The following is a 14,088-nucleotide window of genomic DNA, read 5'->3' as shown; positions in this document are numbered from 1 at the left end:
TCTGGCTGTCCTGGAACTCACTCTGTAGACCAGGCTGGCCTCGAACTCAGAAATCCGCCTGCCTCTGCCTCCCGAGTGCTGGGATTAAAGGCGTGCGCCACCACGCCCGGCTGATAGTTAATACTTTTTGAGGATAGAATTGAATGTCCCATTTCTGCAGAGAACAAAGACAAGGAGCTGCTCAGAAATTGAAAGGTTCCCAGTTGACTTTTACAGACAAGCCATGTCATAGGCCCTCAGTTTCATATAGCTGGCTGCCAGTAAGCCATAGCCTATAGGTTCTGCTCGAAGGATGGGTTCCAGAGGCTCAGAGTCCAAACTCATCTGTAACCTACCCCTGGGGCATGATGGTGGGGGATTAGAAGACCCTCTGTAGCAGGTCTTTTCTAAGGGAACCCATTGCTTTCTTTTTAGTAACTTTATTGGCATCACGTCCACATATAACTTTTTTCTTTCTTTTTTAAAAAACAAAACAAAACAAGAAAGAACTTTATTGGTTAGCTATCATCTTGGTTTGTTTGTTCTTTTTTAAAAAAGATGTATTTATTTGTTATATGTAAGTACACTGTAGCTGTCTTCAGATACACCAGAAGAGGGCATCTGATCACATTATAGATGGTTGTGAGCCACCGTGTGGTTGCTGGGCCCTGAACTCAGGACCTCCGCAAGAGTAGTCAGTGCTCTTAACTGCTGAGCCATCTCTCTAGCCCTCTTTTTTTTTTTTTTTCTTAATTATTTGAAGCATACCCATTGGAAAGTTAGAAGAAAAAAAAATTTAGGTACAAGCTTCATCTATTTTTTCTTTAAAAACAATTTTATTATTTTATATATTTCAGTGCTTTGCCTATATGTATGTGTATGTAGTGGGTGCCTGACAGAGTCAGAAGAGAGTGATGGCTCCCCTGGGACTGGAGTTAGAAATGGCTGTGAGACATTGTGTGGGTGCTGAGGGTTGAACCTGAATCCTCAAAAGAGCAACAAGTACTCTTTAACTGCTAAGCCGTCTCTCCAGCCCCCGAATCTTTGTGTTAAACACATTTACTTTCTCTTTCTCTTTATATATAACACACAAACACAATTTTTTTCCTGGATATTTGAGAATAAATTCTAATCCAGAGTGCCAGTTACCTCTGAACAGCTTTTTTTGTTTGTTTTTGTTTTTGTTTTTCTGTGAGCTTGAGGTGGTGGTGTTGGATGGCAGTCTCTGTATTGACTTTTCTGCTGTGCAGGTTCATGTTCTGTATCTTTGTCAGGAGTCCTTCAGAAGTAACATTGTACATCCTCACGAACATCTGTGTCCTTAGCAGGAATGGCAGCTCTTGGCCACAGGTTTCTTTACCTTTGTACCATGTCTCTTATTGGGGAGATATTTTGATGTAAATACAAAAAATATCACCAACATTTTCCCACTTGTTTTAGCATACATTTATTTCTTGCCTAGGTTGGTTAATACTAATATAGTCACCAAGTGCTATTTTTTAAGTTTGTTGTGTTTGTATTTCTTTGCATCTCTGAGAGCTTTTTCTTGTCTTATATAATTGTGTACATTTTTGTAAACTAAACTCATGAATTCTTTTTTATTCATTGGCCTTCTTTAAAGATCTTCCATGGTCCATTTTAACCCATCAGGGCTTCTTCAAGCTGACCATGGGCACTTTGACAAGTGCTGATCAGTTTTTGGAATGTTCGTTCTCCTGTTTCCAAACCTTGATTAGCCATGTCTCCAAGATGCTTCTTTTGGTAGCTATATGTATATCATCAGATCAGGCTAGAGCTTTTATTTTACACACATAATTCTAGACACATCAGACCTTCACAAGCTCCATATGTGTTTACTTTGCTGATACAAAGAACCCTGGCTTCTGTTATCTACAGCAGGGCTTCTCAACCTTCCTAAGGCTGTGACCCTTTAATACAGTAATAATAATAATAATAATGCTCTGGTGACCCCAGCCATAACAGTATTTTTATTGATACTTCATAATTGTAATTTTGCTACTGTTATGAATTGTAATGCAAATACCCGATAGGCAGGATATCTGATGTGACCCCTGTAAAAGGTTCACTTGACCCCAAGTGTTCCAACCTACAGATTGAGAACTGATCTACAGTCTGCTTATATTGTTGTCATTCAGTGGACTGGAGGGTGAGTTCTCCTACTTTATTCAGGCTATATAACGTCTGAGTAGCCAAATTAGTACAAACTAATAGCCTTTTTATTTCTTCTTAGTCTCATTTGTCTGTTTCTGTAGTCAGTCTGGAACTCACTTACTATGTAGTTATCCTCTTGCCTCAGCCTCCCCAGTGCTAGAAATACAGATCTGTGAACCACCATGCCCAGCTACATTTGTACATTTATATAATTCACTGTTCTTGGTTTTATGGGATAGATTTTGTTTTGTTTTGTTTTAAAGACAGAGTCTTGGCTGGCCTGGATCTCACAATGTAGACCAGGTTCTTCAAACTCAAGAGATTCACTTGCTTCTTCCTCCTGACTGCTAGATTCTAGGTGTGTGTGTGTGTGTTAGCACACCTGTCCAGGATGGATTTTTTTTTTTTTTTCCTTTTTTAAACGTGGCTGCTGTCAAAGGAAGATGGGACAGAATATCTCTTGTGCAAGGAGAGGTGTAGTAGTCTACCACTCAGTACGATTAGACAGGACCCTAGAGGATCACTGAGCTATTCATCCCAGTGAATACATTTGTAATCTTTTTTTTTAAAAACCTAGATTTAGTTGATTCCTTTAAAAAATAGAGGTAATAGCAGCTTTTAGCTGCTTTTACTTGGTTTGATGTTTGAAAATCTTATAATTTTATAAGGCATTTGGAAAGCTAAAGAATATTATTTATAAATTTGATGTTTAAAAGAAACTGAAGGAAAGACAATTTTTCAAGGTAAAATATGAAAACATGTATAATTATGGATATCTTGTCATGGAAAGCATCTTGGTATTTTTACATATTTTAGTAATAGATAAAACGTACAGACATTTATTTCAAAAGCATTTGCTAGATTATGTTGTGCTTATTTTCCAAATTGGAGAACAGTTAACGAAGATTGTTTATTGATAGGCAGTAACAGTATTTGAACTTTAAGAAATTTGGATCAATATTAACTTTGGTCAGAATTACCAAGGTTTTCATTGTTTTACTAAGTCTAGCAAAGCTTTTAAGGAACTCAACTTTAAACAGTAATAAAGAATGTAATTTTCACGAGGACTTGTAACATGTCTGTTTTATATTGATACACATTCACACATCTTAGTTGCGTTTTATTGCTGTGAGGAGACGGCATGATTATGGAAGCTTGTAAAGGAAAATATTTAATTGGGGCTAATGGCTTAGCCCATTATCATCATGATGGCAAGCAGGCAGACATGGTGCTGGAGAAAGAAGGAGCTGAGAGTTTACATCTGGATCAGCAGGCAGCCTAAGGAGACTGTCAGCCACATTGGGTGAAGCTTGAGCAAAAGAGGCCTCAACACTCCCCCACCCCATGATGTACTTCCTCCAACAAGACCACTCTTAATTCAGCAAGGCCTAGGGGGGCCATTTTCTTTCAAACTACCACATCACACATACTGAACATACGCATACATGTGGAAAGTTTGGAAGGCAACCTGCCAGCCTTTGACAGTGGTTATTTGTGAAGACAGTAGGAAGTAGTAAGAGTGCAGGGAATGATAGCTTTGTAATAACTTAAACGTTTCACAGCATTTTCTGGCATGCTGGGGTTTTTTTGTAATGCTTTGTCCAAACTCCGTAGTGTGTGTGCCCTTTAGTTTTGGGAAGAAAGGCAGAGATGGTGTATTTTAACAATTTCAATCAATTTTTCTTATTGGAAATGGACTCATTGTAAAGAATTTTGAGCTCTAAAGGATTGAGGATTGCATAAAATTTATGTTTAGGTGAATTTTATCAAGTTATGTGGTAAGTAGGTTCACTCTTTAAGTTTTTGGTTAAGATGTGTTTTGGTATTAGGTTGACACCATTGCATAGCATGTTTCCCCAATCCATCTTTCCTAGGGACCAATTCAGTTGTGTAGATTTACATGGTTCCAAGTAGATAGGCTTGTTTTCTGTCTTTCTGTCTGTTTTTTTTTTTTTTTTTATTCATGTTTTTGTGGTCCTTAGTTATTTTTATGTTATGTGTATGGGTATTTTATCTGCATGTATGTCTGTCTATCACTTGCATGTCAGGGACCTGCAGTCAGGGCTGTGAGCTGCCATTTATGTTCTGGGAATTGACCTGGATCCTTCAGAAGAGCTTGAGTGCTCCTGCCAACTCCAATTGTTCTTTAGCCAAGGGCTTGCTTGCTCTGTAGCCCAGCTGCCTTGAACTCTCTAAATGCTTCAGTTCCCCGGACTGGGGTTATGGGCATGGGCCTCCATACTTGGCTAGTTTTGTCTTAGAAACTAAATCACTTCTGTGAGCCAAAAGACTTATATGAGACATGAGTCTATAACATATTTGGTGTGCTTGTATAAAATTTAGTTGTCGCTCCTTGCAAATCAAGAAGGTGGTCCTGGCATGGCCGAGTCATTGGGAAGTGCCCAGATCTGAAAAGTGTTGTCTTCACCTGCAGCTCTTTCTTTCAGGGCTTCATATTGGCTCTTCAAACTTCTGCAGGTTTGATCTGAAGATCTGTGACTCTTGTTTTGCTTCCTGCTAGCTGTCAGCACTTCTTTATCTCCTCTGTTGCCTCTTCAGGAATGACAGCCTCTTTTGATTTTGTTTTATTCAGTCCTACCTTGTCTAGATACTTTGTAGTCATTTTTGCAATCATTTTGCTTTCAGCCCAATCTACATTTTTCCTCAACTCATTTCTTGCTTTTAGACCTCAGTTTACTTGGGAAGTAAAGCCATATTGCTATCTTGACACAGAAAATTGGGATTTCCTCCATCTTTTTCAGCTGTGAAACCCAGTGCACTGCTTTTTAATGTATTCAGTATCCTCTCTGTCCTTTTTATTCACCTCATTAAATCTTGAATCTGAGCATGAATTTTTTCTCCTTTTGAGTTGTTGTCATTTTACACTGGCTTCTAGTCTCTCTGTAATTTAAGCAGAAATCATCTTTTCAGTTTTACATAAAATCACTTATGTTTTTAAAACTTTCAACATTGTGGCATGCACTTTTAATCCTAGCGCTTGGGAGACAGAGGTAAGTAGATCTTTGTGAGTTCAAAGGCCAGATTGGTCTACATAAACTAGTTCTAGGCCAGCCAGGCCTCCATATCTCAAAACAAAAGCTGAATACTTTCTCTAAAATGTATTCTCTTGGTTTAGAGTTTGACTATAAGACTTTCCACATGACTGTACAAGAGCGAGTAAATGAGAAACTCAAAGTACACGTGGCAGTTATGTATAAGGTGTGGTGCCATGGTGCACATGGAGAGGCCAGAGGACGCTTTGTGGAGTTTTTTTTTGTTTTGTTTTGTAGATCAAGTCTTGATTTTTATTTTTATTACTTAAAAAAGCTGCAGATCTATTTTGCTTTCTGACTCTGTGCTTGTGCCTTCAACACTTTAACAACGTTTTTCTGCTCCTCAATAAGGAAAGCCCGCTTGATCCCGTCACGGACACACTTGGCGCACATGGAACCACCATAGGCCCTGCTGATGTGCTTCTTTGTCTTAGACAGTCTCTATAAGGACTTTGGGTCGCACAGCACAAACCCCTCGCAGTCTGCCTGGGCACACTTCACATGCGACTTAGGTGCTTTCCCAACCTTCTTGGTGTAAAGGGAAACAACCCTGTTGCCAGGGGTTCCAGGCAGCCTCAGTTTGTTAGAGGCTGTTTGTAGGAAAGCCTATGACGGTATGTCGAATGCTAGACCATCCTGAGTGCCTCTAAGCACAGTCCCTGTCCCCAGAAGAGCCTCTGTGGAGTTCTTATTTGTGTCTGTGTTCTAGGGATTGAATTCATGTTATCAGGCTCCATTGCAAGCACTTTTACCCTGAGCCATCTTACCTACTGCCCCCAAATTATTTTATTATAAAACGTCCCAGGTGATGTTGGGGATTATTTGAGGGAAGCATTGTGCTGCAGTGATGTTTTCTTCTCCCATCTGTATCCTCATGTTGATGAGTGACTCCAGGAAAGCATTCAGTCCTACCACAGCAGAGTACCAAGTTTTTGAGAGTAAAAATGTGTGGGAAGAAATTTATACCAGTTCCCATGGCTTTGGCATATCTTTTACTTAAGTCAGTCTGCATTCGAGTGAATTTAGTTATGAGGAGGTTTAGTAAATTCATTCTGCTAGCTTATATTGGGCTATCTAATTACTTTTAGGGTCCATGTGTATGTACTTAGGAAAGTTTTAGCCATCATGGACAATATGGAAAAAAGATAAAACAACTTTCTTGGCTGCTGTTTAATGTGAGGTCATCGTTTCTAGGGTAGCTGGAAAGGGAGGGAGATAGCTCTGGGTATTTGTAAAAGACGCTGGCACTAGGCTAAGATTTTAGGTGTAAGAGGGATTCGCTTTCCATCTTTGTCTCAAAACAGAAAGTCCTCTGTTTGGTACCACTATACTTTTTGTGCTATTTTATATTTGTTCATCTCTCTCTCTGTGTAGCCTTGGCTGTCCTGGGACTTGCTCTGTAGACTGTGCTGACCTTGAAGGTTATTCAAGAGATTTTGCTTTGGCAAGTAGTATTACCTAGAGAATTTATTAATGTTTTCTTTACCTTATAATTTCTTTCTCTTTTTCTTTTCTTCTTTTTTTTTTTTTAATTTTTTTTTTACAGACAGGGTTTTTCTGTGTAGCCCTGGCTGTCCTGGAACTCACTCTGTAGACCAGGCTGGCCTCAAACTCAGAAATCCTCCTGCCTCTGCCTCCTAAGTGCTGGGATTAAAGGCGCACGTGTGCCGCCACTGCCCAGTCTATCTTGCAATTTCTTAATCCTACCTTTTGATATCTATGGGCTATATAGCATTGTCTTTCAGAAAATACTAAATTTCTTGGGGCTGGAGAGATGGTAAGGTAGTTAGGAGCACATGCACCTCATGCCGAGCCTGTGGCTGCATCCTCCTTACAACTCCACTTCCACAGTGTCTGACGTCCTGTTCTGGCCTCCACTGGCACCAGGTACACACAGTGTACTGTCTATATGCAGGCAAAGCACTCTTACACATGGAATAAAATAAATGAAAAAGTACTTAGTATGGCTTACAGTACAAAATGTAGTATGCGTCCTGATTAAGTAGTCAACAGGTTTGATAGAAGTGTTGCTGAAGATGGATGTGTGTACTTCATTTTTCTGTTGAAGCAGGGTTTGATGGCATAGAGAGAGAAGAATTGCTACAAGTTTGATGCTTGCTTTGAGTACAAGGTGTGACATTTTATGGGCTGGGAGAGGTAGGAATAGTAGAATTTGTTTTGCTTTTAGAAAATTATCTATGCTTATTATGTCTGGTTGACAATTTTTTTGAACATTTTCCATGTTCTTGTTTTTGTATTTAGTTATAATGTTTAGGATATTATGATGAATTAAAATGTTTATTAGTTAACAGATATTTCTATTCTTTCTTTTTTATTATTATTATTAAAGATTTATTTATTTTATGTATCTGAGTAGCTGTCTTCAGACACACCAGAAGAGAGCATCAGATCCCATTACAGATGGATTCGAGCCACCATGTGGTTGCTGGGATTTGAACTCAGGACCTCTGGAAGAGCAGCAGTCAGTGCTCTTAACTTCTGAACCATCTCTCCATCCCCCCATTTCTGTTACTTCTAAGATATATAAGAACACGAACACACACACACACACATATATGAAATAAGAGGACTGGAGAGATGGCGCTCACCTTTTATGCCCTTCCAATCTCCTATGAACACTTCTTCTAAACATATCCTCTTTCATGCGCCCTTCTCTTTAATGGCCCACTCAACTTCATTGTGGTTGCTTGCACAGGGGTGTGGGATTATTTACTGGAGCATGGGCATTTTATCATCTTTTAAAGTTTCTTGATGATTCCATTGGTGTCTTTTAAGGATTAGTATATTTTTGTCTTTTTCCTCTTATACTGTAGACAAATTACTTGTTGTGTGTTTGTGTATGTCAGGTATGCCAGAGACAGAGAGAGAGACACACACACACACACACACACACACACAGAGATAGACAGACACAGAGAATGACTTTTTACTTTGATATTAGACATCCTTTTTTCTTCCTTCCTTCCTCCTTTTGCCCCTTCCCTTCCCTTCCCTTCCCTTCCCATTTATTTATTTATTTATTTATTTATTTATTTATTTATTTTTAAACTTTTTCCTTTGTGAGACAGGGTTTCTTTATGTATCCATGTCCATCCTGCAACTCAGTCTGTGACCAGGCTGGCCTGGAACTCAGAGATCCTACTGCCTCTGTCTCCTGAGTGCTGGGATTACAGGCGTGTTGTGAACGGGCTGCCTTCCAGCCCATGTTAGGGCCAGTAAAAAAGAAACAGAAGCAGGAAGAAAAGACTCACAGTCCTTGCCTTCTCCCTCTCCTCCTCCTCATCTCTCAGCATCCTCTTGTCATGCTCTTCTGATTGGCCACTGCTGGTTCCTTTGTTTACATTGGCTGCACTGCTCCTTGATTTTTGTCAGCACTGGATTCAGAGCCTGATGGAGGAGAACCCAACACTCTGGAATTTCCCTCTGTCACACATAGCCTCCTCACTGAGCCTGCGCTGCCCAGAATTAAGGCTTCACACCAAGGCTTCCACTGGCCTGCTCTTTTACTTTTGAGTCCCCAGGTATAGTTTTGTTTAGCCCAGAGTTTTTTCAGCTGCTGTCAGAGGGGCTGCAGAAGGGAACATGTATTCCACCTCCATCCATCTTGACCAGAGGCTGTGTACTTTTAGCCCTCTCATTCCAAGGATTTGGAATGGAGGCACACATTTGCTGACTGAAAGAACTTATGTACGTGAAATTTTGTGGCTTAAATATAGTTCTTCGAGTAATGTTTATAGGGAAAGATGTTTATTTTTTGCTACAAATGCAACTTTGAACTTAAGATTCTAAAATATTTTCCTTTCAAGTAGTATTAAAAAACTGTGATGTTATCTTTAGGTAATTACCATACGTGAAAAATAGTAGTCTTTGTTTGTTTGTTTGTTTGTTTTTTGTTTTTCTGTTTTTTTTCGACTCTGTAGACCAGACTGACCTTGATCTCAGAAATCTACCTGCCTCTGCCTCCCAAGTGCTGGGATTAAAGGCGTGCACCACCACCACCTGGCTTGCTCTCTCTTTCTCTCTCTCTCTCTCTTTTTAAAAGATTTATTTATTTTTATTTATATGAGTACACTGTCCCTGTCTTCAGACACACCAGAAGAGGGCATCAGATCCCATTGCAGATGGTTCTGAGCCACCAGGTGGTTTGGTTGCTGGGAATTGAACTCAGGACCTCTGGAAGAACAGTCGGTGCTCCAGCCCCATCCATGACTCTTTAAAACATGTCTTTTAAAGTGTTCTTAGTAAAATTCTTGAGAAAAATTAAGAGAATGTCAGTGATCTAAATAAAATAACTATGAAGTTGTTTGACAAAAATCATTAAGTATGACAGCCACATGAACCATATTTATCTCATCTTTATCATGGGAGTTGAGACATGAGAAATGTTGGTTCTTGTGACTGAAGATATCTGTTTTTAAAAATGTACAAAGATCTTTTGTGACTTCTCCCAAAGAGTCAGGAACAGATGTCTGTTTGCTTCAAGTAAGGCATGTGGGAGAGAGGAGTGTGTCCAAGTGTGGCTCAGTGACCTGAACTTACTGAGGTCACTTACTGGAACTTGGTGACTTAAAGGCAGCTGTGTCACTGAAAGGTCCTCCACAGCATGGTTGATAGCTGGGACCCTGGAGTTGCCTGCCCAGCTTCTAGGCTGCTCCACCAAGTTTTCTCCCAGTAGTTGCTTACTGCTTCCATAACTTTGGGGAGGACCTCATGAGAGTTGGAGCTTTTTGAGGCTTTGAGTGTTTGTTTGTTTGTTTTTCAAACCTTGGTTTTTCAGTGGTAGCTCTGGCTGTCCTGGAACTCTCTCCATAGATCAGGCAGGCCTCAAACTCAGAGGTTCCCCCTGTCTGTGCCTCCTGAGTGCTGGGATTAAAAGTGTGTACCACCATGCCTTGCTTTATTTTTGTTTTTAGATAACAGCTTTATTGAGACATATTCACACTATACATTTCATCTTCTAAAGTGTACAACACATATATAGCTTTTGTAGGTTACACTATTCTTTAAACTATAGTAACCTGGAGCTTTCTGTGTGTTTGTGTTGGGTGAACCTCACAGAGTTTGAAGAAATACTCCACCAAGCACTCCATTTTCCCTCTATATCTTAGTATGTTATCTGCTCCCTCTTGTAGTGCTCTAAGCTTGGAAAGGGGGGGATATACGTGTTTGGTGACTTAAGCCCCAATGAAATGGCTCAGATGTGTTTCTTTCTGTTTAGTATGTATGAATGGTTGTAAGTTTCTGCAACAGCCACTGTGGACTGCAAAGAAGAATATTCTTCCTGAACAGAGGGGGGACCAAACCCAGATCACATCAGAAGCAGTCGCCTTTTGAGGCCCGGGATTTCCCCAGCCACAGCATTTTATCCTGGCTTACAGTAACAGATACGGTTTCCTCAAGGGCCGGTAGCTTTAAAGTTAATAGGTGGTCCCATCCATCACTGTACCATTTTACCTGCAGACATATCTTGTCCAGTATCTTCATAGTGTGCAGAGTCCATAATCAAGTAGGGTTGTTGGGGACAAGTTACACAGCAGGTTGTAGAATGGATTCCAGAAAGTCAGCTGAGAGAGCAAGTATCATCCAGTTCATGAACAGTTGGAGTTCTCAAGTCCTGCAACCAGGACTGTGTTGCAGTGTTGTGCTAGCAAAAAAAAAAAAAAAAAAAAAGAGGAGAAGAAGATGAAGACGACAACGATGAATTACTTATTCTAATTTGTGCATACAACCGGCATTAGTTACCATTGCCTTTATGATTTAAAGAGTATGGGGACAGGGCTTTCTGGCCAGTAATTCTAAGGGATTTTCATTATAACAACACTATACCTTCTGTGAGTGTTTTATTTTTCTTTTTCACACAAGGTGTATTCATTTAAATTAATTAGCCTTGTTCTTTCTATGTTTTCTAAATCTGAGATACTCAGTGGTTGGTATTATATAATGAACGAAACCTTCTTACAAAGGGTGAGCAGGATCTTTGAACATCCATGGCTGTCCTGTTGGTTTTAGGATACAGCAGATAGCAGAATAATAATAATATGGCTTAGCAAGCAAGTTCCATGAGACATGAGGAGATTGTGTCACGTGTTCTGGCAAAAGAGCAGTGATGAGTTACAGCAGTGTGGTTGGAGTCAGTTTTCTTGAGCCCTCCTGGTCTTTACCCTAGAGTGCTTCTGGGGGTGCCATGCACTTCTGCCTGCACCGGCTCACTGTTGGAGGCACAACTGTGAACCTGAGATTGTGTTGTTTACTGGGAAACCTGTTTCTAGTTGTGGTGTAGCTCAGCCTTACCTCATACCTTTAATCACAAACAATGAAGGTAAAATTAGTTTGTAGAAGAAAGCAGCCAAGTTTGAAAGTGATGTCTGAGTGTCAGACAAAGTGACAAATCAGAGAAAGATTTGACAGAATCCCAACTCTCACAAGAACAGAGAGGAGAGGTGACTTAAGAGAGAGCAGCGCAGAGAGAAAGAGAGGAGACAGTATTATCAGTACAGGGACAGGCTGTAGAAAAAGAACAAGCTAAACAGAGGTGAAGACAGAATGAGCCAGAAAAGAAGGAGCCTGAAAATTAGAACAGATTGCCAAACTTAGTATGAGGCCAAACAGCAATTCAAAGGCTGAGAGAGTTTGAATCAGTTATCTTGGAGGGGAATTTAGCCAGAACAGCTGAGTTGTTTAGCCAGCCAAAGATCAGAGAAAACAAGAAAGCAGTAAGTCTCAGAGGCTGGAAAACATCCTAGGCCTAGCTAAGATGGTGTGGAGGCTAGAAGCTTCTAGGAGTAGACCTAGATGGAGACAGTAAACTTCAAAAACAAGGATTACATCAGGTTAATAAAAGATATTTTCACAGCTCAGTTGGGTTGTCTAGCAACTGCTTGCCAGGAGAAGCAGGGCCACATTTTTGCCTACCTTGACTGCCACTGTGGTCTCTCATTGGCCCATCTGGCTGCTGAAAGGTTGAAAGATTAGTTGAACAGTATAATTTGTTGCATATTCCAGGGCACTAATTCCCCTTCCTTTCCAAGACTTTTTTTTTTTTTTTCCCTTTACCTATACTATTGTATCATTTACTCTTTATTTTGGTGAACTCTTGCTCAGGCTTTTGAAGCCTTCCAGAGACTCACTCAGGCTTTCTGACATTTCCTTTTAAGGAATTTCCCTTCAGCATATATGTTGTTATGTTTATTTTAAGTTAAATGTCCAGGGCATACCCCTCTGTTTTGCCCTGGTGGTTTCTCCTCTTGAGTGCTTCAGCAGCTTTTCCACCTTACACCGAGCTCTGAAGTCATTCCTATCCACAGAACTCCATCTCTTAATGCTCATTCCTCACTGTGGCTCAGTGATGCTGCTGAAGCTCGTTTCAGTTGTGAGGTACCTGCTGAGTTAACTTTTTAGCTCTCTTGTAGGACCTGATGAATTGGAATTGAATACTGTCAGTCTCTCACACACCCAGATTTCCTCAGCAATGTTAGTCTGCCTTGCTTCCTGTTCATTTTTCCGGGCCCTTAACAGACTAGAGCAGCGTCTCTGGCTTGCATGAGCCACTCTATTGGTTGATTTTTGTCAACTGTCAGATGGTGCAGCCTTGCTAAAGGTCAGATGGGTGGGTATCGTCTGCTTTCTCCTCCCCCTGGCTGTCAGACTGAGCTTATCTAGCCTCATGTCCCATAGCCCCATGAACAAGTTTATAAAAAGAACAAGGGAGTTCTTTGTATTTCTAGTTAGATCAATTTAATCTAATTTCTAGTCCATCCTAATTTAAACAGTTTAGATGGATTACAATCCTTGTTTTTTGTAGTTTCTGTAACGGTTCATTGTTAAGGGCCCGATCTACATTCTAAGTTAATAGATCTGTCTATACTATATTTAATGTCAGATCTGAGAAGTATCTTTCGTTTTTAATTTAAAAATACTTTAGTATGTGTATATGCATGATCTATGTGTGTGGGTAGATGTGTGGAGCATAGAGACCAATTTTATGGAATAAATTCTCAACTTTCTTCTTTTGTGGATCCAAGGTGTCAGGTTCTTGCTGACCTTTACACAGAAGCCAATTCACTGGGCCTCCTGTCTTCTCTTCTGTTTCACAATCTCTTTCACCGTTTAATTTTTACCCTACATTACAAATCTATGTATCTGGTAAGGGTTTTTAAGGACAGATATGATTTGTATTTCTCTAGCTTCTTACTAGTTATATCAAACAGCAGATCAATACCTTCATGTCATCCTTCCATATTTTCTACTTATTTGTGTGTGTGAGTGCGCTTGCTAGATTAGAGGCCAATACATTGCAGGGGCTGTGGAACGTCTCCTCTTTGTCTTACTTTGGTTATGGTAGTCTGTTTGAGCACCAGTTGTGTTTGTGTGACTATTCCTGGGAAGATATATATAAGCACCTTTATCTCAGGTAGGACACTGTTGACAGATCAAACAGTTGCACTCATGTAGCTGGAGGAAGCAGTAAGTTTATTAGGATTAGTTTTGGTAGCATGGGCTCACAGGTAGCTGTGCCTATTGAAGGGCCTGTCCAGCATGATCTTAGAGCTTCCTGTGTCTGATGTGTTTATGAATCTCCTTAACCGCTGGATCTTGCCTGTTGAATTTTCTGAATGTGATAAATCCTCACCTTTCTTTACTGGAGGGAATTTCAATTTGTAGGACATACATTCATAGGAGCTATAACTATATTTTATTCTTTTTCTCAATGCTCTAATTGATTTGTGAATTTAACAGATACAGTATGCTTTTAATTGGTAGGAAAGTTTGATATAACTATTTTTTATAGTGTCTTTAACAATTGGAAATACTTTTTTTCATAGTTCTTGAGGTTAGGCAGTGAAGGCTCCAGGTGCTGACCATG

General features: G+C 40.0%; 1 protein-coding gene and 1 pseudogene across 6 annotated transcripts in view; one reads left to right on the top strand and one right to left on the bottom strand.

Annotated features, from left to right (window-relative positions):
* Positions 1-14,088, top strand: part of Scaf8 (SR-related CTD associated factor 8) — a 178,982-nt gene that overhangs the window by 9,696 nt on the left and 155,198 nt on the right. The window lies entirely within an intron of this gene.
* Positions 5,487-5,839, bottom strand: LOC110312476 (large ribosomal subunit protein eL34 pseudogene; annotated as a pseudogene).

This window comes from Mus caroli, unplaced genomic scaffold (assembly GCF_978045245.1).
Source record: "Mus caroli unplaced genomic scaffold, Mus_caroli_1 scaffold_18, whole genome shotgun sequence".
In the NCBI taxonomy this organism is placed as follows: domain Eukaryota; kingdom Metazoa; phylum Chordata; class Mammalia; order Rodentia; family Muridae; genus Mus; species Mus caroli.
Note: the sequence above shows the minus strand (reverse complement) of the source record. Positions and strands in the feature narration are given on the sequence as shown.